We start from the raw sequence: 27,785 nt of genomic DNA on the forward strand, positions 1-27,785 counted from the left end.
TTATAAATCACCATTACACTAATTAATAATCTTTAAAAAGATAAACATTTCTATAATCGTAATTTATTTTCATCTTATCCATAAATCAGATGAGTCAATTTCTACCAAAAAATTATAAATATGTTTAAGTATAGTTATTTTTGCGTAATTTTAATTACGAATATAAATTAGATTTATAAATAGATATATTTAAAATTTGAAGGGGAAAACTTTCACCGTAGGGGAGAGATCCAACCGTACCTAACAATCCGTACCCGTGCCAATTGGCCGTTATGGTGATCGTCTTTCCTTGCAGTATAAAACCATATAGGGCGGGTCACAGACCCTTCGGCTTGAAACAAGGTAGTCCTCGAACACACTTGAGATTGATCGTCATAAGGAAGAAGAAAGAACATGATTGGGATATGAATGGGAGCTTCCGATCGAAGACAACCTTTCATTTCTACTGACACTGTGTATACATACGTTGACGGAAAACATTATTAAAGCTACTAATAAATCTTAATGGATTTTTCAAATATTTTATTTGTTCGCTTTCAAAGTGATGATATACAACTTTTAAACGATAAGAAATAGAAATAATGTAAAGTTAACAAATGGAAATTAAAACCGCCCTTCTTTTAAAAGGTAAACAGCTCATTTTAATTAAAAGGTGAAGATCCGTCTAATACGGAATTTCGATACGGTAATCAATAAATGCACAGAACAGTATAGATCAATGAATATAGTCCTGAGGTATTCGATAAAATTTCATTTCATAATTCAAAAACCGGCGTGGCGTAGAACCGGCTACAGAAAAAAATGTAAAAGATCATTTTTATATCTAAATACAAGAATGTTTTGTAATAAAACTGCAAAGTGATAACAATGGCGCAGATTAAGAAATAAATTTTGTTAATGTTTTGTTTTAAACATTAAAATTTAAATAAATTAAGCAATAAAACTTAAAACAAATAATAAAATTTGCAGCAATGCAAATAGTACTTGTACGGACAATTTAATTTCTTTAACATAACCCAACTTTAATATTCAATGACGAATGTATCCAATAACATTCTCGGTTAATATCGGCAAACCCACGTAAATAAATTCATATAACAATAAGCGTCCAAAGTCAAACACGTTTAAATTTTCTTTTTGAATATCATATCTACTAATCAGTAATATCAGCAAAGTAACCTTCTCTGAATAATTAAATGAAAAATCGGTTTATTAAGATAACAATACAGAAATGAGGTAGATCTCCCACGTCCGGAAAATACCATCTACGTTTCACGTCCTGCGCGGTAATAGGTGTAGGTAGAATAATACAATACATATAGCTGGCTAACGGGGCTCCGAGTATTATTCTCGGAAATTGACTCCCATGTCCAGGTATACGGAATGAATTTTTCAGCTACTGGCAAATCATATACATTTGAAAACGATTTTGGAAATAGACTTATATCAACCAGAGTTGGCGATATGATTACAGGTGTAACAGAGACCCTTCCGTTTCCACATGCCCCCCGCGACGGCAAGCATGTAGTAAGGTGACCGAGTACGTCGGTGCATGGAAGCCTTAAGAGTTTCAGTGAATAGGGGCCTAGAGTCAATTGCGCATCCACTCTCTACCAAGATATATGCCGGTTTCACTGGAGTAACGGGTCGGACCTCCAGGATTGGTGGAGGTATACCTAGGCGGCTTGCCTTGCTAAAGAAGGGATAATAAACCTTCTTTAGCAAGGTTCTTTTTTGGTTGGGAAAAGAAGTAAGGACTCGATGAGAGTTAGAAATACCTCAGAAGACAACGGTAACTGTTGAAGTAGTACAGTACCAGGCATCTTAGTATTACAAGAAAAAATAGTACCTTTTCTACAGTGAGCTCGTTCTGGTTTGGTCGCACGATAACCGGGTGTATTGGTGAACCAGTTAAAAATATTCCAAAAAACTTTTAATGATCTGTGAGCAGAGAATGTAAATAACGGCCAAACGCAGAAAATTCTTACACTGAAAAAGGTTGGTGAATTCCTCGTGCTTGTACAACCGCATAGCGCCCTTAATTCATCCAAAGTGGTTGTTGTTTGCCGAGTCGATTGCATAGAAGAAGAAATAGTTCAAGAACTATCACATCAAGGCGTGTCTGAATGCCGAAGGTTGATCGTGAGTAAGAATGTTTCTTCTTTTCGCTTTTCATGTGCTGACATTCGATAGACTTAATTCGCCTGAGAAGGTATGTGCTGGCATACATCGTTTGGACTGTGCCTTTTATATCGTAGCCAATGTTATATTTCAAATGCCAGCGACTGGGATATCCGCACTCAGATGCGAAAGACAGCAAATCTGCGTGTGTGGTGAGGCAAGTCACGAGGGCGGGCCGTGAAGAGATCCTCCTCCTGTCTGAATCTACTGCAAGGGGCAGCATAAAAGCCGTTCTAGAAATATCCCGGTTTACAAAAAGGAAAATGCGATTCAGGAGGAGAAACGATACAAAAAGTCAACTACCCTGAAGCGAGAAAAATTGTGTGCAACCGAACACCTCGACCTACGTTGACTTATTCACAAACAACTGCTACCCCTTCGTCGTCAAAGCAGAACAACTATTTTCAAGGCCCAAGTCTTGCAACTACGAAAGAATAGTAGATAGTAATTTGAAAGCTTCTCTCCCAAAAGAACTAGTAAGACCTACCAAGATCACCCACCAGTGAACGTCGTACGTAAGGATGTTGAGGAGACATCTGAAAAAGTCAAAAATATTCCTTCGAGCATTCGAGCAGTCATAAAATGATGGAAGATGTAACATGAACGTAGGAGAAATCCAAGCCTGTGATGCAGGTCCAACTCAAAAGAGGCCTGGATAGAGACTGTATTAAAGCTATGGAGCCTCCGAATACACAGAGGGCGAGATTTCAGCCGCGAGTGCATCCAGTCTAGAATTAGATGCAATATCCTCCGCTTCAAATGAGCCGGACTCTTCACCACCATCAATGGTATCGGAAATAGAAGAAGATTCCATCTCCGAGGTCTGAGATAGACTGTCTTCAGTGACAGAGGCCGTAAGAAGGACGGAAAACAGGATACTCTAAGGGTAAACCTAGGTGATAAACAAAAAAGATACAGTTATAAATCAAGATGTTTTATTTTTTGTGCGTTTTGTAATTTCTAAGTTTCTAATACACTTTTATTTTTAAGGATGCTTTAAATAATTTCTATTTTTTTTATCAGGGTGAGAAAGTTTGTGTCCTTTTTTATTTTTTAGTGTGTCGAAAAAGGATTAGTGATCACAGCAGTCAATGCCCGTAAACCCCCGAAAAAAATTACAAAAATGATATCATTAAAATCAGAGGAATTAAAAAACTACGAAAGAATAAATATTTCAGTAACAATAATTTTAATTAATACACTACAGAGTGCGGGACTCCTTAAGGTCTACGCTTATCCGGCCCTTTTCGGGCCCATTAATGTGTCCCGTGATGACAGCAGCATGTCCCGGGTAATGCCTTCATGGCGGGTACCGGGATATGTTTGTTTTTTAGGGGGAGGTTTTTTAATGAGTCCCTGCTTAGTGAGTTTTTGGCGGGAAACCTCAAACACCAAGTAATACGGGCTGTTGGGCGTCTGACAGCAGATTTTCCTTCCTCCCACGGAAAAAAATATTCACTATAGAGAGCTTAAAAAACCGCATATTTTTAAATCCACGACTTCGGAGCCTAATCTGGTTGCAAAATTAATTTTAAATACGAAAAGGTGCACAACACAAATATATTGTACAGAAATCAAAAAACATATTACACGATATTCAACAGAAGAAAATTACATACACTAATAATACCTAAGCTAGCAAACATTTATTAAAAAAAAAAAAAAAAAAAAAAAAAAAAAAAAAAAAAAAAAAAAAACGCGGGTTTTCTTCATATTAAGATAGAGTTGGGAGCAATCTTTCGAAAGTCAGGAATTGTTTAAAATTTTAAAGTTGACAACCGTTTCACGTACCTAACAATTGTGTAACTCGGCCAATCCTTTACACAGAGTAATAAATTTTGATTCATTAAAAATAGAATTTAATCCCAGCCACATTTCGAGTAGAAAGAAGGAAGATGTTCAATAAAGCGATAAACTTCATAACATACCCCCTGAAATAGTTCGGGTTCTACAAAGTTTAGAACTTATCATACAAAAGATAAACTGACAACTGAAACAACAAGATTCATAGATTATTTTCAAAAAATATAAATCTAATATCAGGATGGTTGGAACTGCTACACAGTGCTGCTTATTGCTGATAATCGTAGAAATTTAAAAAAATAATAAATAAAATCTACTAAAAAATGTCCCTTAAATGTATAAACATAACATTCTTAATTATTTAAATTTAGACATTTGAGGTTAAATCAAAGCTATAATAAGTAATTGTAGAAAGAGCAAACATTTTTAAAGTTGAAAAGTTTTTATTTTCTGGGTGGTTGTAGGTTTTATTTATAATTAGAAATATTGATTGGTCTAAAAAAAAGCTTATCGTACAAAAACAAGCGTTTACAACTAACTATGTTTACGATAAGTTTAAGACTCTTTAGAATACGGAAATATATAATTTTGTTTTTTATAACTTAAGTTTTTTCTCGAACTTTTCAATAACTTTCTTGAATTTTCTGCGAAGATGTATTTTGAATGCCATTATGAAATACCATTTTGCTCAAATTTTTCATAGACAATGTAAATTTTGGTCTAAAAAATCTTCTACGAAAGTTGTCTGGAAAGATTTACAAAGGGACACCAGAATAACCTTCAGTAGAAAAAAATCATTGATTTGATAAATTTGGTAAAGAGTAAGGACAGAAATAAAAATTCGAATTTAATATTTTCTCCTTTTTTTGAAGTCGATAAAAAAAAATAATAATAGAGAAAGCAATCATTGCGTACCCATATTCTAACAGTGAAAAACTTAGCACGTCATTACGATTTCTAAAACAATTTTTTTACGAGAATAACCCTAAAATTTTAATTATTCGTTTTTAATCTGTACTTTAATTTTAAAAAAAATAATAAATAAAAATAAGTAAATAAATAAAACGGATCACATTATAAATGTTAACTGAATTAAACGTGTTATAACATCGGTTCTTACAGAAACAAGAATCTAAGGCAAAATTAGTAAACATGTGAATGTTAATTTAAATCACATGGTATCAGGATACTCTAAATACGGTGACCAAATCAGATCGCTACTATTTTAAGGGACTTGCATTCTTACAAAAGTCAAAAAAATAAACTAATCGATTTAAGTAAGCATTAAGCAAACTAATGATCAAAATGATCTTTATTAATCTTCATTCAGCGAGTAGAAATTTATAAATAATTTTTTTATAAATTAATCAAAAAAGAAAACTTAATACTTTTTCCCACAAGCATCATTAAAAGATATTACAATAACACAATTATTACAGATTTATTTAAACATGAGATTTAAAGAAAATTAATATAAAATTAAATATTAACAATAACGATAATAAATAAAAAAATACGATTACATGGTAAGACAACATAGAAAAAATTACAAGTTATTAATTTGTTCCCAAGAATTTTTATATTTTTGCAATCAACGTGTTCAATTCACCGTAACAATTTTTATTCACATAATTAAATTTCAAGGATATACTAAATTTGAATATTACATTACAAGTAAAAAAAAAAAACAATTCGCAATAATAATGTCATTATTAAACTTATTTGCTTATTCGTTAACAAAATTTACGTGTACATACAGGTAGATCAGAATCGATTACGAAATGAATATAGAGATCGTCCAGTAATATAATACATGAGCGTTATTAAATAACATCGCACTAGTATAATTTACGATAGAAAATTGGATATAGATGATATTCTATTAATAATATCGAAATTACAAATAAATAAATACACCTTAAAAATGATGTTTGAATGGAGACGCCATAAACAAAGTTTCTTTTTGTAGGAGAAAGAAATTTAATAAACTTTTTTATACTACTATTTAGTCATTTTCTCACTAAATTTTTACAAAAATCATAAATCTCAAAATATTAATTACGTTTAAAAAATAAATAATCTTATCTACCAGACTTTTATAAAAATTGAATGGCATCAGTACGTCATGAATACGAGTTCTATATCAAATTTCTTTATTAAACGACAACCGTTTCAGAAACATAAGCAAGTTAAGATACAAATATATCCATAAATAAAGAATTGCGTCCTCGATTTTTTTTTTTAATCAGAAAGGACAACTAAACAATAAGAAATGCACAAAAACTAAGAACAAAAAGTTTTGGTCACAATATTTTCCCTCATAATATTCCACACTAAAATTAAAATATATCATCTTTCAAGTCTACAACAGCCAGGAAAGTAAAACCTGATATATCAAATTACATTAGCCGGCGTTCTCTAATTATCAGATCTTAAGTATAATAGAGAGGGAAATTAGGAAAAAATGTTTTATATGAAATTGGTTTCATATATTTTTTGTTTTTTTTTGCCTCTCAAAATTTTTTTCAAAGAATATTCTCAAACAGTAAATCACGCAAAAATCTGATCCTTCCATAAGGAGATTTGACCTCTGCCAAAATTTAATAACGTGTTTCTTACAGAATCTATATATATATATATATATAAATGTTAAGTTCGTTTGTGTACGCTTCAAAAACTCAAAATATTCTGCACCGATTGAGCTCAAATTTTAGCACGATATATAACCCACATCAAAGATTGTTTTCATCTATTTTTAATAAATCTATCTATCTATTTTTAATTTGTACATTTTTAATTTGGAAATGTAAACAAAGGAAAACCAATCAGATCAATGCAAGATGGCCGCTGTCAAACACAACGACCAAATTTATTTGAATTATATTTAACAGCTAAAACATGTGTATTTTATTAAAAAAAAAAAAACACCAAAACAAAAAGAAAAGCCACCAAGAAGGATGACTTACAGTAAATAAATTAAAACACCCAACTTTCTTATAGCCCAGATAGACTTAAGACTATGCAAACAAAAAAAGTCGAAATAACCAAATACACAGAAAATAATATCCCTACATAATGACCAAAAAATCCTTTGTTAGGTTAAATATTTACTTTTGTCTGAATTTACAGAAGGCATTTACAACGAACATTGATAAATATTGAAGACAAGTGCTTAGCTAATGCAAATAAAGTTCTTAGTCAATTGGGAATGCCAGCACCCACCCGAGCTGCGATTGCTTCATTTGATGTGGATTTACGCCGTGAACAGTTACAACATTGGTGATCTTCAGTCATATGTCCAATCAAACATTCCCAAATTAACGAGTGAACAGAAAGGCATTTATGATCGCATAATGCAAATGCTAAATGACGGAGTTGGGGGGACCTTCTTCTTGGATGCGCCAGGAGGAACTGGGAAAACATTCCTCATTAGATTGATTCTAGCAACGGTTCGATCAAAAAATGACATAGCCTTAGCTCTTGCTTCGTCTGGAATAGCTGCGACATTGTTACCAGGTGGAAGGCGCAGACAGTGGAAAAACAAAAAATATTGTATATCCACAAGTATTGCAAAATTAAACTTCTATGAAACGTATGCTTTGTTTTGTTTCTCATTTCTCATCCATGCAACCACAATGTGCCACAGCGAAGCGTGGCGGGTACAGCAAGTTATAAATAAATTTTAAGTCCTTAATTTTTTTTATCATTAATTAGTTTTTAATGCATTCTGAATGAGCATAGAAAACTACTTTTCTTTACGTAGAAAGTGGAGGAAATATTTAAAAATTATAAAAAGTTGTTTTTAATTTGAATTAACTTCAAAAGTCTAAATTTAAATGATTAAGAATGCTATACTTTTGCATTTTAGGGAGGTTTTTTAATAAAATTAAATTTTACGACTATTAGCAACAAGCAGCAGTGTGTAGTAGTTCCAACCATCCCAAGATAAGGTTTAGATTTTTTGACAATAATTTGGAACCTCGTTTCAGTTAGTTTTTTTTTTTTTGTATGACATTCTAGATTTTGTAAAACAAGAAATTATTTCAGGGGATGTAGTCGATCGCCTTCATGTTGATTAAGGTGATCGACTTCCTTCTTTTTATTCTTTATACGGCTGAAATTAAATACAATTGTTATCTTTGACGTATAATTTATGGTTTTTTGTAAGGGGTCGACTCAGTTACATAGTTCTTAGGTAGGTGGAGCGGTTGTGAATTTTAAGAAAACAAAAATACAAACCGTAAATTATTCAAAGGAAGTTCTGGCTCATCCGTAACTACGCGTATATTTTGAAAATTGATGATTTTCAAAAGTTTCCGTTTTTGACGATTCCAAAATTAAAGGGGCACCCTTACCTGTAAAAAATGGGCATAAATAGAGGCTAAATGATGAGTTTTCAATTGACAATCGATCTCAAATTGATAACGGTGATATTAACTCGCTAGGACCAACAATGTTCACAGAAAAATGTATTAATGTAAATAATATCTTTTTAAATATATTGTACTGTTCCCTAAATTAGTTTTTATTGCTTTTTTCTCTTTAAAATGATATGTAAACAGCAAAACGTTTTCATTAGAGCACTAATCAAAACATTAAACCTTTATGAAACATTAAAAAACTCATTTAAAGCAGAATAAATAGCCGGAAATTAATGCCACAGTAGAGTTAATAATAGTTAAAAGAATAGAGATGATTAAAGCATATAGGTCTAAAAAAATTAATAAATTTTAGTATGGAAATCGGAAAAAGTTTCATGCTACGATAGACTCAAATATTTACTTTTAGTAAGCAATTACTCTTAAAACAAGTGTATGGTATACAAGAATTATGATGTAAATCTTTACAAACAAGATCCTGTCTACTAGAATAACTAAACACAAACCTAAAAATAAAATTTTATACTTATAAATTTGTTAACTGATAAGAATCTTTTTAATTAATTATTGTCATCAGCAAATTACATAAATTAAATTTTGACGTTTTAATAGCTCATTTTTACTTCCTTGTACGAAGTAAAGGAAGTATTGTGATCGCGAAAAAAGCGGTTTTCAGATTTCAACGGAAATATCCATTTTGAACATCCCCGAGTCAATTTTGAGTAGTTTCGGCGTGACGTCTGTACGTACGTACATACGCATGTATCTCCCATAACTCAAAAACTATGAGCCGTAGGATGCTGAAATTTTGGATTTAGGACTGTTGTAACTTCTAGTTATTCACCTTCTCTTTTGATTGCAATCGACTAGACCAAAAGTGTCCAAAAAAGCCCAAAATCCAAAAAATTAGAACATTTGAACATTTTCTTAACTACAGTAACTCTTATCGAGCTTTTCAACGCTGTGTCCATAAGTGGTACTTAGTTACATTAGTTCCAGAGTAACAGCCAAATAACATTTTAATTAATGAAATATTTGGATCTTGCAAGGGGAAGATCCAATGCAGTTACACAACTGCATTGTGGTGGACACAACATCGCATCACATTTTTTTGTGGTGTCCGTAATTAGCATTTTATATTAGTTTATATATTCATTTTGTTTCAAGTAGTTATGTGGTGTAGGTGAGAACGCGTCGGATCCATAACCATGAACACATAGGCTCGAATCCGACTTCATATACATTTATTTTTTTAGCTTGTTTTTTTAAATTTAAATATATTTATTTATTAATAATTATTAACCTCCGTAAAAATTTTTGAATTAAAATGAAGAGCACATAAAATTTTATTTCACTAATAACTTCTGATTTTTTTCATATTTTTTTTATTGTTATTATTGAATTACTTTAGAAAAACTTTTTTACAATCAGAGGGTAATAATTATTAATAAATCAATATATTTAAATAAAAAAAATAAAATAAAAAAATATACGTATATGAAGTCGGATTCGATCAGATGTGCCTTCCCTTGTAAGATCCAAATATTTCATTAATTAAAATTTTATTGGGGTATAACTCTGGAACCAATAAAAATAAGTTCCACTTATCATATATCGTTTAAAAGCTCTCAATTGACAGCTTATTACTGCTATTAAGAAAAAGTCCAAAATCTAATTTTTTGGATTTTGGGCTTTTTTGGACACTTTTGGTCCAGTCGATTGTAATCAAAACGGGAGATGCACAACTATGTATTAAAACAATTCTAAATCCAAAATTTCAACAGTCTGCGACTAATCGTTTTCAAGTTATACGAGATATAAACGTACGTACGTACAGACGTCACACCGAAACTAGTCAAAATGGATTCGGGGATGGTAAAATGGATATTTCCGTTGAATCTGAAAACCGAAATTTTTTGCGATCACTATACTTCCTTTACTTCGTACAAGGAAGTAAAAAAGAATATAATTAAAGTATAAAACCTCGATTAGTTTAGACAATAAATTAAATAAGAAGAAAAATTAAATAACGCAATAAACAATGCTCAATTAAAAAAGGTTCACATATGACTAAAAGTCGCACTAAATAATTAATTAGCTTATTAAATTTAAAAAAAAAAAAATAATAATAGAAGTATAATTACGAATTAAAAATGATGTATAATTAAATAGCAGATCTAACATAATTAAAGTATAAATAAATAATATTCTATGTATAATCAATTTATACATATATTAAACAGGTAGATATTCTCATTACAGATTCTTTGAAAAATACAATCTACAACATATTAAAGTAGCTGTAGAAAATTTAAAGCAAGAGAAAACTGATAAAAAAATGTTCAAAGGTTAAGAATTATAATGACAAGATGTTTTCATCTTGAGTAATTAGTAATTAATTAGTTTGCTTCACTCCATTCCCTTCGAGTCTAAAATGACTACATATTGTCTTGTTACATACTACAACTTCATTAATTGGTAATGTTTAAGGTCAATTATCTTCAAATATTTAGTCATAAATAATCTGAAATTCTTTAAAAAACATCAAAAATATTGACTATCGTCGGTACATTGGGTTGTAAAATACATTATCAATGTTATTTGGCTTCTATTAATTTTTTAAATTTTATTTTTAGCTTTATCTAATTTTATTTTTAATTATTGTACCTATATTAAAAAAAAAGTTATTTTAAAATCAGCAAAACTAAACAAAAAAAAAAAAAAAATGTTTGAATAAGAAAATTAAAAAAATTAATTAGTGGTTCACAGATGAAGAGTTGCATTGTTGCCTACTATTTAAGTTTCAACTTTAAAATAAGTTTTTCGTTGTAAAAGTTCAAGGGAATAAAATTCTAACCTTAGCTCAGTTTTGAGTTTTTCGCGGTATCACAATAAATATGAGAAAACATTATTTTTACCATTAATAATAATAATAAAAATAATATATTATTATTATCAACCTCTGATCTAATTTACTGGAAAAATAAATTTTAAGTTTGGCAGACCTATTGTCTTCGACTCAAAATCAATTCCTCTTTGTACATAAAGAAAAATATTTCGAGATATTCCAAAAAGCGACCGACAAAAAATACGATTTTCCAAAAGTTTAAAATATTTAAAATAACTATCTTAACTTTTTAATTCCTTGTACGAAGTATAGGAAGTATTGTGATCGCGAAAAATGTCGGGTTCCACATTTTGACGGAAATATCCATTTTGACCATCCCTGATTCCATGACGTATAGACGTCACGTCCGTGACGTATAGACGTCACGCCGACGTACAGACGGCGTTTTTAGTTATGCGAGATATTATGTATCTCGCATAACTAAAAAATGATTAGCCGTAGGATGTTGAAATTTTGGATTTAGGACTTGTAACATCTAGTTGTGCACCTCCCCTTTTTATTGCAATCGAGTTGACCAAAAATGTCCAAAGCCCAAATAGGATTTTGGACTTTTTCTTAACTGCAGTAATAAGCCCTCATTGAGAGATTTTCAGCGATATAACGTAAGTGGTACTTATTTTCATTAGTTCCAGAGTTATAGTCAAATAAAATTTTAATTAATGAAATATTTGGATCTTACAAGAGGAAGGCACATCGGTTCGCGAATCAGACTTCATGTTCTTTTTTTTAAACTTTTTTTTTATTTTAAATATACTAATTTATTAATAATTATTAACCTCTCATTGTAAAAAAAAATACGATGAATAATAATTCAATAATAAGAAAAAAAATAAAAAAATATCAGAAGTTTTTAATAAACAAAATTTTATCTACTTTTCATTTTTTAAATTATGTGTAAATGTAATTTAATAGGGATACAACAAGAAAGTCATGTGTAGTTAACATCAGAATTTTTTATTAAGAATTATTACTAATACATATGTACATATAATTACATTTTTAATTCTAAAATAATACATAACTGATAAAAGTGAACGGTAGTTTAAAAAATAAAAGATTCTTATCAGCAATATTAAAGTTACACTTAAAAGCCTTAATATAATGAAAACAAAATTTATTTTCTTTTTTATTTAAACAAAACTTCAATTGATCGTTTTCAACAAAATTATTTACTCAAAAATGTTAAGTTTTTGATTTTACTTTAATTATTTTTGTTTATTATTTTTTTAATATATTCACCAAATAACCCAGTACTTATTAAACTACGGTTTAATAAATTTAAAAAAATGTAATTGAAAAGAGTCGGATCTACTTCTATAACTATTAACTTTTCTTTGAATTTTCTATGTAAGAATTAACTAAAAATACTCTGTTTCTATTGAATTATTTTCCAATATCGCTTTTGAAATGTGAAAAAATAAATGCTATAAAACGTATTAGTTATAAAACGAAGACGGTAATTAACGAGGTCAAGAAAATAAAAGTTCCACTTGTCCTGAGATTTCTTAAAATCTGGAAACTTATTCGAAGCATGAAGGAAAAATAAATTTAAATCTAACTCCCTAAATCGGAATGTGAATTCATCAGTAATTTTTACAGCACACAATTTTAAATGTTGTATAATTATCAAACTAATAAAATGTTTGTTTTAAAAACATATAAATGTAGCGTTTGATTAACCAAAGTCTGGTTAAATTTCGTCCAAATAAGTGATAGTTTAGTTTCATTAGCGTTTATTACATTAACAGTTCAGGTAAAATCGAAATCGTGATCGATTTTGGTCAAAACTCCGTTTAAACGATCGATATCTTTTCTTAAAGATTATTCCAGAATAAAGGTATACAAATATAAAAAAGCTACATTAAAAAAACATAAACAAAAACATTGGTAACACAAATTATAACCTACAATTATTGGAAAAATTAAAACACATTAAAAAAAAACAGTTTAATTTAATTTTTTATTAGAATTTCTTAATAAATACTTTAAAATTTATCGTATAAAAATCAATCGAATTCTCACACTAATTTACTAGATTACACTTAAGCGGATTTTATTCTTTACAGGGCTATTAGATCACACCTTCCATGAACGACGAAAACACTACAAGTCAGATTAACGGAAGTAATGAAATTTCCCCTTTCCTCTTTGCCATTTCTCCTTGGATATATTCTGAATAAAAACCATATTACAAAAGAACTGTTCGTAATTGTCAATGTCGATGCCCATCATCTCAAACCAATTGTCAAGAATGAAAGCAAATTTTCGGTAACGAAAATTTTAAAGCTTGCGTAGGGTAGAATTTTCGAAATCGATTAATCATCGGTAAATGTTTTAAATTAAATAGAAATAGTAAGTGGTTATTTTTTGTTTCATTAAAAAAAAATACTAGTTATGAAATCTTAATCATTTTTGTTTGCATTTTTTCTGCGGTAATATAAAAAAAAATATTAATTGATAATAAATTCATCCTTGAAATTATGGCAATTCCGAATTAAAAAAATTCCACTTGGTTGATTTATTTTTAATATTGATATACTCTTTACTTTCGACTTAAATTTTGTAAGCGATATTGTGTCACATTTAATTAACAACTGATTTTAGTATCTTTTATACATACAGGTAAAAACGATAGCTGAAAAAATTATGATCAGTGTGTTTTTTAAATATTGGTTTTTTGTTTTCTTTTATTTTTTTAGGTATATTCCCCTTGCTGAAATCAACTTTTTCTAATAATTATATTTAATTTTGAATAATTCCTCTATATTTTTATGATTGTTCAAGAACCAAAACGGGCAACCAGTTTTAGGTTTTCATTTTTTAAACGGATTTTGAGAGTTTCTCATAGTGATTTTACTTCAGTAACAGATTAGCACAGCTTTGTAGTTTGGCATTTTTTAGTAAATGCTTAATTAAAGAAAAAAAAATCTGAATGATTTGATAAAACAGAACAATCCTTGGTAAATACTTTACGAGAGTTCATTTTTTTTAAGTGTGGTGCTATGTTGCCCACTCACGTAACAATTCTTTCAAATCGGTTGATTAATGTCTAACTATAATTGATAATTATTGAAAGAACACAACTCAAAATTAATATAAATCTCTTAAAATTGTACCCTAAAATGATAGTCGATTTAATGAAACACTTAAAGCAAATAGAGTGATGATTTTTTTTCATTAATATGAAAAAAAATTGCTAGTCCTAGAAATATACTAAAACTGCAATACCCAAAATAAAAAGCAAATATTAGATTCTATTATTCACAAATTATTCGAAAACATACAAAATTTTATAGGTGTAGCATAACTGAATCGATCATTTTACAAAACGTTTTTGCGAAATTTTGTTTTATAACATTTAAAAATCGTGATTGTGCCTATAACATAAAAACTTCTTCTGGTTATACTATGTAAATAAACGATATTTTTTTTAATTATTGTATATTCTATACGTATATGAGCGTTCTATACAATAAATTCCTTCTGAAATTACTACTTCTCCGGAAAGGGGTCAACCCACATTATTATGATTAAATGCGGTTCTACTGTGCGTGTAAATAAATGTACGCCTAAACTAGGAAGAATAGTATATAATAATAAATTATATGAGAATTTTATAAATTGCTATGTTACCTGATTAATATTTATGATTTAATTACAGTACAAGGAACAGATTCAAAATTCAGGATGTATAAAGGTTTATGAATGTTCATCAGATTTGTCTGTTATTTGTAGTAAGGTAATTAGAAACGAAATGTATACTACTACTATACACTAATACAACAACGATACCAGAATATATATATATATATATATATATATATATATATATGTGTGTGTACTGTTGGGAAGAGTTAAGAAAATCATGCAACGAGTTCACAGATAAGCGTGGGAAACCACCGCACATAGCTTTGGAACGGAACCGTAACCCTCTCCCCCCATAACTGAGGCAGCCCATTAACACACCATCAGCCGTAGCGCGGCAGCCTTGGCCAGACACCGAGTCGCGCCCTCTTCTTCTATATAACTTCTCTATCAAAAAGTACGAACACTTGTCATGTCAACCGATTCAATTAGGTTGTTCACTGTAGGAAATAAATATTAACTACTGCGCTGGTTAGCATAACACCATTAATTTTGTAGCGATGAATGATATCGCACATTTTAAAATAAACATCGTAGAATCGTAGAGGGCTAAAAAGTAGAATAAAGAAATATATTCAATATTCCCTTTAAATGCATCAGTATCCAAAGAGATTTATATAAAATGCAAAGAAAAAGCTCTTTACTCGGCGTAATACTTTTGTTTTTCTATTTTAAATTTCGAATTACTGAAGTCGACGAAAATGAAAATTGCCCCTTAATTTTATAACTTCAAAAATTCTAAATATACAGAAACGAAAAATTATTGTTTTTATCTTTTTAAAGTTTTTTAAATTTTAAATCTATTTAATTGTATTTTTATGAAAAAACCTTGCCCGTTTAAAAATAAGTCTTATGCAACAAACCTGCGTCTTGATATAAATTTAGTAAGAAAAAAAATGCAAAGAAACAAGTACGCTACATTGCGAGAGTTAAGGATTTCTGGAATGTAGAATACTTTTGAATTTTAACCTAACTACTGTTCCAAGTAACTCTCTTGAATTTTGCAAAAAAAAAAAAAATACATCGAATATAAAAATAATAATAAAATCTGGTCATATATCATTACGTATAACAACCTAATACTAAATAATTATGACGGCAAAAATAAAAATACATTTTCAAATCGGCTATGTAAACCACGTAATATTTTATTTAATAAATCCCTTGCTCTCAAATTATCTGGTAAAAATTTACAATTGGGCTTCCAGAGATCCTTGCCAAAGTAAACAAATTTCACTTGAACAAAAATAATCTTCTGGTCGAGTTGGTTACATCATTCATTTAATGGAGGCGGTTAGAAAAGTACTTCCTTAACATTAAATTACGATTCACAGAAACGCAACAGAGAATTTTAACTTCACTTAAAAGGTAACGGAATGTAGAAGAATAATGTATTAAAGAGGAAAAGCTGTAATGAAAATACTATCATCCCTGAGGACCAGAGTAACCTACTAAAAAGTTACTCTTTGAAAATAAAAGCTTAAACCAACTATCCTAAAAAAATCAAGATGCTCATGTACCACCTTGAACAAAATATTATACTATTATATTTCGTGTTTCTTCTTAAATAAAATTTAGATTGTAAACAAAAATAAAATGTAACTTAAGAACGTTGCAAGCACTTTAAGTTTTGATTTTGACCGATCAATAATTTTAAAATAAATGTTTAAATTATAACTCCAAATAATCACTAATAACAGAATAACCATACTTAAGAATTAAATTATCGTTTTTTAATTTCACTTCTTAAATAATTTGTCTATACTTTTTCCGTTTGAAACCTTTGCAAATAAAATCATCGAAATTTACATACTTCGTTTAGAATAGAACCTTTCACAAATTTATACATTAAGTGAAAATATCGCATTTTTAAAAATCAAAAATTGTAATAAGTTTTCTTCTACGAGAAAAAATGTTTAAATAAAAATCACATAGAATAAACACGATCTAAGAATTACCCAGTCACTTAAACCGGTCACGAAGTATAGTTCGGTTATTATTAAACAATATTCCATAATTCCCTCGCAAAAACGAGATAATTCCATTTTTCTGTGCAAGTATGAAAAAAGAATAATTATGTAGTAAATTAAAATATAAATTTCTACATAACCATTTTTATTTCCTTGCACAAAGTAAAGGAAGTATTGTAATTGCGAAAAATTTCGGTTTTCAGATTTCATTTGAAATATCCACTTTGATCATCCCTCAATCCATTTTGACCAGTTTCGACGTGACGTTTGTACGTACGTATGTATCTCGCATAACTCAAAAACGATTAGGCGTAATGTGTTGCAATTTTAAATTTAGGACCGTTGTAACATTTAGTTGTGCATCTCCCCTTTTGATTGCAATCGACTGGAAAAAAGAGTCCAAAAAGCCCAAAATCCAAAATAATTTGGATTTTTTCTATCTGGATTAATAAGCCTTCATCGAGAGCTTTTCAACGATATAACATAAGTGGTACTTATTTCCACTTATTCCAGAGTTATATCCAAATAAAATTTTACTTAATGAAATATTTTGATCTTACAAGAGGAAGGGACAACGGTTCAAATCCGACTTCATCTTCTTTTTTTTAAACTTTTTTCTTTTTAATTTAAATATATTGTTTTGCTAATAATTATTAACCTCTGATTGTAAAAAAAGTTTTACGATAAATAATAATTCAATAATAACAATAAAAAAAAAAATCACAAGTTAATACAATTTTATATACTTCTCATTAAAAAAAAAATGTGTATGTAATTTAATTGGCGTTCAAGCAAGTCGTGTGGTGTCTACATCAGATTCTTAATTACAAAGGTTTGAACACTTTCATAATATAAAATAAATTTGGAGCTTATTTTTTCCAATGAGCTATTTGATTCAGCCAAATCTCTATTTGTTTCTTTTTTGGCTTTGAATTCACAACTATTTCTACACTGAAATAACATTTTTATGTTACTTATAATGGAATTTTTTTAAAAGCAGTATGGTGATAATAAGTGCTTATTATAAATGTATAAATGGTACTGGGTTAACATACATATAGTATACATTAATGAAACAATTCTGAAAGAACACGAGACTTGGCATTCATCCGAGTTCAATAAATCTTTCGCTCTTAAAAACAACAAATCACAACATTTTTATCGTTTACTGTTTATAATTATTATTTAAAAAAAAATTGAAGTTAGGGTAAGAAACAGTACAACTACAAATAAAAAATAAGCGTTAAAAGTTAAATTCAATACATTACGTCAGGGAATTTGATTGACCTTCGATAAATGTACTTCGACGATTTATAGATTCACTGACACAACTTTTTTCAGCCGATTAGTAATTTAAGCAACATACTTAAATACGAAATTTTTTATTTTCTTTAATAAGAAAGAATGCTTTGTTTTAATTTTTCTCCGTTACGAAAGAGCGGGCATCAGCCCGGTGGAAATTTGTGGCGTATAAAAGCCATACCTGACCGGGATTCGAACCCAAGACCTGCTTTCTGATTTGATTAGTTTTCTTTTAAAAATGATTTTTTAATCGTATTTATACCGTTTTAAAAGATTCGGAACGGTTAATTAATTTTAAACCGACAAAATTGAAAACTACAATTTTAACTTTACTGATGAAAAAAAAAAAATGTTAATAGGGGTAATTTCAAGCTTGAATTTCATTAATTATTTCCCGAAACAAAACAGGCCAATAATATCAATAAACCTTTTTTATTCAATCTTTACGGTGCACCTTTTCACAATTACAACTCCTGCTAGTGGATTTTAAATCTATATATTTCTACTCCATACTGACAAGCCATTTTAACGTTAATAAAAAAAAAAACAATTTATCATCGTAAATCTAAAATCTACTCCCAACAATAAGAAAAAAAGGGTCTGATTTAACGAGAAATTTTTATTATAATCTGAACAATTATTTTGTGTATGTATGTATAATCAATCGTATTTTCAAATTATATTAATAAAACATTTCTGAGTTAAACGGAAATCTCGGAAGAAAAGAAAGTTTTAAGGATGAAAGGCCACGGTGATCGAACTGGATCTTTCCCAATCAAAAACTGAAAGTATCCAATCAATTTATTAAAATAAAAATGTAAATCCTCCTTTATTTAATTCACAAAAAATTAGAGTAATGAAGAAACGCAGAATTGTAGAGGTCTATCCTAGTGTAAGCTAAATTGTGTGACAAAGCAGTCAAATTTCTGCAAGATGCAATACTCAAGAACTTCAATACAAAAATGACTACTCTAAACTTGAAAAGTGTAAAATTCGTGTTTTCAAGATACAGCTTTTTTTAAACAGAACACCATAATAATCATAATAAAAACTCGCTAGTTTTTGAATTATCAAATAACATTTTTGAAAGAAAGTTGGATACTTCGAGCAAATCTGTTTACGGTTACAGCCAGAGGTAATGCGTAATGAAAATCCTCAGTGGATGAGGGAATCCATATTCACTGTCCAGAAAAAGTAGAAATACAGACAAGTATTTTCGGCGTATTCTAATACTGAAGGAAATTTAATAGAAAATTCTTATCAAAAAAGTAATTTCTGCAGTGCAATCTGAAATCAATAAAATGTTCCGAATACATCATCATGGTTCCTATGAAACGGAGCATCAGCTCAATTTTTGTTTAAAAGTGCGCGAGTTTGTGAACATTAAATTGTAACAAGGGATAGGTAAGCGAGGAACAATATTGGCCGGCCAAGCTTTCAGACACGACTCCGTTCCCCTATTTTCTCTGGATCCCAAAACCATTGTTTACAACCCAAACTGCTTTTACATACATTTCGTTCGTTTTCTTTTCCTTTCATAAACAATATTTTTTAATGACTTTAAATGGTACTGCTAATAAAATACCTTTGGTAACAGGTCACTGATTTTTTTTTTTTAGGCGTTCTGTCGGTTTTGTGGTTTGGGTGATAATAACTGAGTAAAATTAAATTTTTGGATTAATATTTTACAAACTGCAATATAAGTAAAAAATATTCCTTCTGTTAAATAACGTCTACATTGATTCTAATGTTAGATTATAACATTTATTCTCAAACCTTTTAGCCCACCGCCCACATTGAGAATCAAAAATTGTTAAACTTATTGATATACAAATAAGTATGAAAATTAAAGGCTTTTGATCAAGCGCTAATAACAAAAAGTGAGGTCTTTAATGTAGCGTTACAGTTTTTGGATTTTGTTTCATTTTGTGCCGAGATATTGAAATCTTAATGATCGAGACTGTAACACGATCTTAGGTTAAGCTGGGCGGGTGATACATGTTGCAGACTCGATCTTTAAAGATTTCAATATCTCGGCGCAAAATGAACAAAAGCTAAAAACGTAACGCTACATTAAAGATCTCACAACATGTTATCAAAGCTAGATCAAAACCCTTTAATTTCCATATTTATTTGTATTAATACGATGCTTAGATCGGGAGATATGCAGCAATAAAAACAAAAATGGCCTTTTCGTTTTAAAGTGGAATATTTCGATTCAGAAATATCGTAAAGACATACAAAAAAAATTCAAGCTTAAGCTTTCAAACGATTTTAATGCAGTTTACTGAAAAAAAAATTAATTTTCCCATGCGCTCGATCAAATACGAAGATAAACTATCAAATCTTTAACTTTTCTTCTCACTGATTTTTGACATTTTTTTTTATTCGTCTCTCTAAGCCTTTTGGTTACAAACTTAGTAGTTTGAATAAAATCACTTTTTATCATAAAATATAGGTGTCCCTTTAATCTTCTGTATTAGTGTAGTAGGAATATAATTTTAGACTGAAATCAGGAAAATATAATTTTTGCCTTTTTTTTAATAAGCCATCGCCCCTTTTTTCTTTTTTATTACCTTCGGGAGAGACCACCGTTAGGTATTGCTTCAGAAGATGAGATGAATGATTTGTAGCGTGTGTGAAAATGCGATGCCTGACCGGGATTCGAACCCGGGACCATCGGATGAAAGGCCGAGCCTACAACTTAAATTTATTCACATATTACCGTTGTTTTTTTTAACTCAACGTTTTTTCATTTAATATAAGAGAAAAAATAAAAACGTTGAATATTATGCGAAATAAAAATTTCATACTTTCAACTAGTGCCTAACCAAAATGACTTCCTTAATTTATTCCTAATATAAAACAATATTCATAATTTTTCATAACTAATGAATCCAAATAATAACTGCTGTAGATTACATCATCAAAAAAAAAAAAAGTCAAAAACATTATGTTTCATTGGCTATCGATCCATCATTAAATTTTGATGTAACAATGGATTAAACTGCAACGAAAGGCACAGTAATTTTCCAAAAAAAAAAATTTATTTTAATTTAACGAAAATGGAAAAAATAAAAATCTGATCCACGCTTCGTATTACTAATGTGAAACAAGATCACTGAATTTAATGAAATACATTTAGCTTTACAGAAATCCAGTTCGAGGGTTATGGGACAAAATTTTTAAGCAATAATTCTAGTCAGAGAGTTTCTTCGTAAAGTAAGTAAAAATTCAAAAGAAACCGTCAAAATAAATCAGATTTTCCTGACATAATCAATTACAGACAATTACGTTACTCAAACGGGACAAACAAAAAAGCGTTACAAAATCTTCTTCCCTATAATACATAAAAATGAGGTTTTAGATAATTATTTAGTTTAGGATTATCATAAAGAATGGCTATAAATTAAATACCAACAAAAATATTTACAATTGTATTGTTTTATTTGTGAAATTTTCCATCTCAAATATTAGTTTTGTTACATAAACAGAAAATTTCAATATGCGCGTCTTTCGTTGCTCTTCAAATGTTCAATCGATATTCTGTTTCTATCAATATATGACGTAATATATATTCTGTTATGGCTGTAATTGTTTCCTTAATTCTTTCCTTAGGGTGAATTTTTGCGAGTAAACAAAGATTTTAATGTATACCCCCCAAAAAAAAATTACAAGGAGTTAAGTCTCGACTTAGTGGATGCAAGACTATAGGGGCTTCTCTGATTATATTACCCATCTGTAAGAAAATCTTTCGTTAAAAGCCTGGATAACGAATGCATTAAGATGTGGAGAAATACTATTTTGTTGGAAATAAATTCTAAGTGCATTTTTGAGTTCACCCATTTGAGGACAGAATTCAGGATATCAAGATAAACATTTTCATTAATAGTCTTTTCAGCAAAGAAAAGACCCAATAACATGTTTTTTCATTAAACCACAACAAATATTAACTTTAAAGGTGTCGCGTAGTTTCTAAAAAATTAGAAATTATCGGTTTTAGACCCTCATATTTATGAACTGCATCAATTAACATTTCCATTAAGGTGAAAAGTAGTTTCTCGGAAAATATTATATCATTTAAAAATATTATTTGTTTTCAATAATTTTAAATGAAATTTCAACACGATAAAGTTTTTCTGTATTAGATCTTTTATTTCTGGCAGTAATGAAATATCTACGTATAAAATGGTACGCAAAGTTTACCTAAACTTTATGAATGGTTATTTTTAGAATTTGTAACCAGTGGCTTAGACGAGCGATTAATTTATTGAGACTTCTGATTGCAGATAATCTAATTCGTTCAACATTTTCTTCTGAAATTGGTGGGCTTCTAGGCGATTTTTTGTTTAACAAAAGTTCTTATTTTTTTGAATCAGCGTCGTATACTGTTTTCATATATATGTCGTAATATACGTTGTTTTCAGTTGATTTATTGATTTCAGTTTGGCATGCTAGAAAACACACCGTATTTTTTCTAGAACAGAAAATATAGTAAACAAAGAAACCGATGCAATGGTATGGCCATTACATAAATTTTTCGATTGGACTTTCAGTGGTACCCATAATTTCTCAAAATATCCCTAAAGCCTTGATCTGAGCTGCTCAACCGCCACCGTTCTTTTATGATGATCTGTATTTAGCATAAATGTACAAATAACGCTAAATGAGAGGTTTTTAGTTTTATAATTTCGTACAACTTTTCATACTAGACACATGTTCTCTTTCCATATTATAGAAGAATTACATCTTTTTCGTTTACTTATTTATTACTTAAATGAGTGTATATATAGCGACCATTAGGGTGCTAGGTGGGAATAAAAATAGTATAGCCACAAACTACCAAAAACATAACTCTTTCTGGTGGTAGTGCCATAAGATAGAAAAATGTACTTATCAGTCAAAGAAACTTTAAAAATAAGTAAAGAGTGATATCACAATAAAATAGGAAGCTTTTCAACCGATCAGATTAATTTAAAATTTTTGAACTGTTAAAGGTTACTATTTCGTTCAGAATAAATTGGAAAAAAGCGAATTATTTATTTTATAAGCAATGAAGGATATTTAAATCGTAAAAAAATAATAATATAAAAGGAAACGTATAATTGATAACGAAATTGATTTATAGTTCATTAACGAAGTTACACACACACACACACACACACACACACTATTAAAAATATTCTGAAGGATTTCCGGCGTCATAACAATCATTATTATTATTAAAAAGATATGAATTACATACATATTTATTATTGCAAAAAATAATAATAATAATAATAGCAATAAAAAAACCTATCTAGAATATAATTATCGTAATCGATTGATTGCGTTAATTGTATTCCTTCACCTCAAAACAAAACTTACAATATAAAACTTTTACCACAAAAATCTAATTGTCCTTCAAATATCATTAAAAACCACTAAAGCTTAAAAACATTCTAAATATTGATTAATTTCGATTTCTTGTTCATATTGTTTCAGTTTTAAAATATGTTAACAGTAAAAAATAATCCTAAAGTAAGACCTATTAATAAATCATCATTTAATATTAATTATTAATATTAATAATCTTTACCGGCCTCTTCTACAACTGCATTTAATAAAAAATAGGATAATAATATTGACGGGAGAGATTGCATTAGTGTTTAAACTATTGAAAATATAATTCTCTTGTTCCCCTTCCCTTAACAAATATTCTTGTCAAATAGATAACCAGATTTGAAAAAAATCTTTAACAGAATATACTTACGGCTGAAAGGGATCTTGCGATCGAAGTTTTGATGTAAACCCGAATATTAATTATGAGCATTAGGAAATAAACGCCTCTCCTACCTGAAACAAGATAACAAAAACCGAAAGATATATGCTGGAGTTACATCCTTCTTGGCAAACTCGAAAATGTGTGCGTGAAATTTCCCCACTCGATTCCTAATGTAGAAGTAATCGCGTTTAAAGCAAAATAACAGGACACGTTTCGTTTTTACAAAATCTGATCTTCCATAAATTCTTAAAAAACTTTTAAACGATTAGATTTATGTTAAAATCTTAATGGATACGAAAGGTGCGCAATACTGTTTTCTACACGATTATTCCAAGTAAAATTAACAATATTAAGATAAAATTACTAAAGTAAATAAATTATTAAAATAAACTAATAAACAGAAAAATAATAAAATAAGGTAAAGATGCAAATTCTAATATACCTTGGTTTTACGAATATCCATTAGGTTCTTTCTTGCTTTGAACAAAAACGCAACTTTAACAAGCAATAATACACAAACAGTCCCAAGAAGAAACAAATTTCTTTTAAATGTTTAAAAAAAATTTAATCTACATACTATACTACACAAAACGACCAAAACCTTTAATTAACAATATATTGATTTAAAGGAAATCTTTAAAATAATAATCGCATTAAAACTTAGAATCATCTCAGATTGAAAATTTATTAAATAATAAGATATCGATCTACAAGTTTATTATGTACTATCAGTTTGCTGATCTCCGTGACGGATTGGTAGCATCTCAGCCTTTTATGCCTAAGGTCCCGAGTCAGGCTTATCATATTTCATACACTAAAAAATTAAAACGTACTGCATTTACTTCTTAGCATTTTTTTTCTAAGAAAGAAAGAATTATTTAAAAATTCAGTTTTGTTTTAATTTTTTGTTTAAATCTGGATGGGCTAACAAAAAAGCTGTTTCTATGACAAAGCCTTTCGCAAATAATACGAGGGCGAGAAATCTGCACTTGATACAAATAAGAAAAAGAATACCGTGAAACAGCATAAGAATGCATAATCGAACACGATTGAGTCTGTGGGACATGAGAGAATATACTTGTTAGCTTAAATTTTCCAAGTGATTTTCTTGAATTTTGCGTGAAAATATTTTAAATATAAAAAAGGCATCGTAGTTAATACCATTACAAGACAACAAATCCGATACTAAGCTACGATGACAAATGCAAATAAATATGAAATCTTTTCAAATCCTCTACGTAGTACACGTAAGTTTTTTGTTTAACAATATCCTCTAGTAAGTTTTCTGGAAAAAATATTACAGGATCATCAGAGTACTTTCCTGTATAAAATAAAATTAATCATTTAAAGAGATCCGTTTGATAAAGGTTTTGAACATACATAAAAAGGAGTAAATATTAAAAATAGGAAAACTGAGAGCTATCCGACCTTTAATGGAGTCGGTTAAAAAATATCTGAAAAGGTAACCAAATTGAAAATTATAAACGACGCTTTTTTCTACGTAATAACAGAAAAAAAGTGTTTACGATATCACTTTAATTATAAAGGTTTAAATAGTTTTACGCATTCTGAAAACTGATGAAAGATATAACGTAAAACTTATCGAACATTTATACGAAATATTCGAGCTATAATATCGATACAATTGATCTTTAGGTGAACACATACGGATTCAAAATAACAGCTGTTTGAAATAACATAACCTATTATTAGGACGAGTGTTTCTAATATTAAAAATCTGATGTGGATACCACATGACTTCTTTGTACGCCTATTAAATTATATATACATATTTTTTGCAGCACTTCATTTAAACTTACTTCATTTCAAAGTCAGATACGATCCTCTAATTATTTAATAAAGTGAACAGTTACACAACTGCTAAAACTGGAGAACCAAAGAGCGATTAAATGATTGGCAACAAAAAAACAAATAAACGAGATTATGATCAACTCCGACTTAAAGAGAATACAGTCCGACAATATCAGAGGAGTAATGAACTAAACGATAAGAATTTTTTGTAATTTATTAAAGATCCGGCATTTATGCTTCAGTGTATATGTTGTTTTGTGAGGGTCTATTTTTTAGTGACTCTACAGTTTAGTGTAGATAAAATTAAACAGAAATTTCAGAATAATTAAATCAAATTAAACAGAGATTAAACTAGAAAATCCAAAAATAATACGATTCTAAATTATAATTTTCAATTACTATTAAATAATCAGATGCTTCACCACTCTATTACATATACAATAATGCCTATTAAAATACATAAACACATTTATATATATATATATATAAACCCGTAGTATATATGTAGTATATATATATATATATATATATATATATATATATTATTGTTATTATTGGATTATTAGCTATTGTAATTTTTTTACAATCACGGATTAATAATTATTAATAAATCAATATATTTAAATTATAAAAAAAAATAAATTAAAAAATAAAGAAAGGAGATGAAGTTTGATTCGAACCAATGTGCCTTCCCTTGTAAAATCCAAATATTTCATTAATTAAAATTTTATTGGGCTATAACTCTGGAACCAATGAAAATAAGTACAATTTATGATATATCGAAAAACTCTCAATGAGGGCTTATTACTGCATTTATGAAGAAGTCCAAAATCCAAATCTTTTGGGATCTGCGGCTTTTTTGGACACTTTTGGTTCAGTCAATAGCAGTCATAAGGGGAGGTGGACAACTACATGTTACAACAGTCCTAAATCCAAAATATCAACATCCTACGGCTAATCGTTTTTGAGTTATGCAAGATACATAGCTACATACGTACGTATCTCGCATACGTAGACGACACGCCGAAATGAGTCAAAATGGATTCAGGAGGTTCAAAATGGATATTTCCGTTGAAATCAAAACCGAAATTTTTCGCGATCACAATACTTCCTTTACTATTACTGTATTCTATTACTATTACCAATACCTTATTATTCGCGCGCTATACTCTACCGGAGAGTTTGAAGTATATTATCTCTCTTCATAACGATAAACAATAGACAGCAATCTAATATTATCGCAAAGTGATTTTCCTTTCGGATAACCTCTCTCTCTATATATATATAAAATTTAATTTAATTACTGAAATTTTACAAAACAAAAATTTAATTAAAAAAAGACCCTCTTTTGAACACGTTTCAACGTTTAAGTTGAAGCTACGCCCGTACAAAACAAAATAATACATTGTATTAACTGCTAAATTTCTAATATTTTCTCATTAACCTGGTAAAATTTGGTCGTTTTCGGCCAATAGTATTCAGTTGTCAACATCAGCTATTTTTCGAGTAACAGTTGGGAAAAGTAAAAAATAAAATAAAATCTATTAGGTTCGAATTGATAAGCTGAGTAAAAAAATATTTATCATAATTAAAAACAATTTTTTTTATACAAATTTTAATACATCCCGTACAAACTGATAATTGCAAATTAAAGTATGATCAGATATTTCGCGTCAGCGCAAACGTTACCTCCGTTGTACTAAGGTTAGTTATAATTTTTAATTTTTACAAATATTCTCTTATTTAGCTATTCAAAACAAAATAACAAAAAAAAGAAATAAATAACATAAATAAATAACATACCCGATTGAAATAACTGTTCCCCGGTTACATAATTTTTTTTTACTTCCTTGTACGAAGTAAAAGGAAGTATGTATTGTGATCGCGAAAAATTTCAGTTTTCAGATTTCAACTGAAATATCCATTTTGACCATTTCGACTAATTTTGGCATCACGTCTGTGTACGTATGTATCTCGCATAACTCAAAAACGATTAGCCGTAGTATGTTGAAATTTTGAAT

At 29.2% G+C, this 27,785-nt stretch overlaps 1 protein-coding gene across 5 annotated transcripts in view; it reads right to left on the reverse strand.

Annotated features, from left to right (window-relative positions):
• The window catches only part of Su(H) (recombining binding protein suppressor of hairless), a 53,800-nt gene that overhangs the window by 14,340 nt on the left and 11,675 nt on the right, over window positions 1-27,785 (reverse strand). Inside the window, exon 2 of one of the 5 annotated variants that reach the window (XM_075355407.1) lies at window positions 2,682-3,073. The exons of 3 other annotated variants lie outside the window; for them this stretch is intronic. The gene's annotated coding sequence lies outside the window, so the exon portion shown is untranslated. Of the gene's footprint in view, window positions 1-2,668; window positions 3,074-27,785 lie in introns of all 5 variants that reach the window. One more of the 5 variants, XM_075355404.1, reaches the window with a different exon arrangement.

This window comes from Lycorma delicatula, chromosome 2 (assembly GCF_047948215.1).
Source record: "Lycorma delicatula isolate Av1 chromosome 2, ASM4794821v1, whole genome shotgun sequence".
Classification (NCBI taxonomy): Eukaryota; Metazoa; Arthropoda; class Insecta; order Hemiptera; family Fulgoridae; genus Lycorma; species Lycorma delicatula.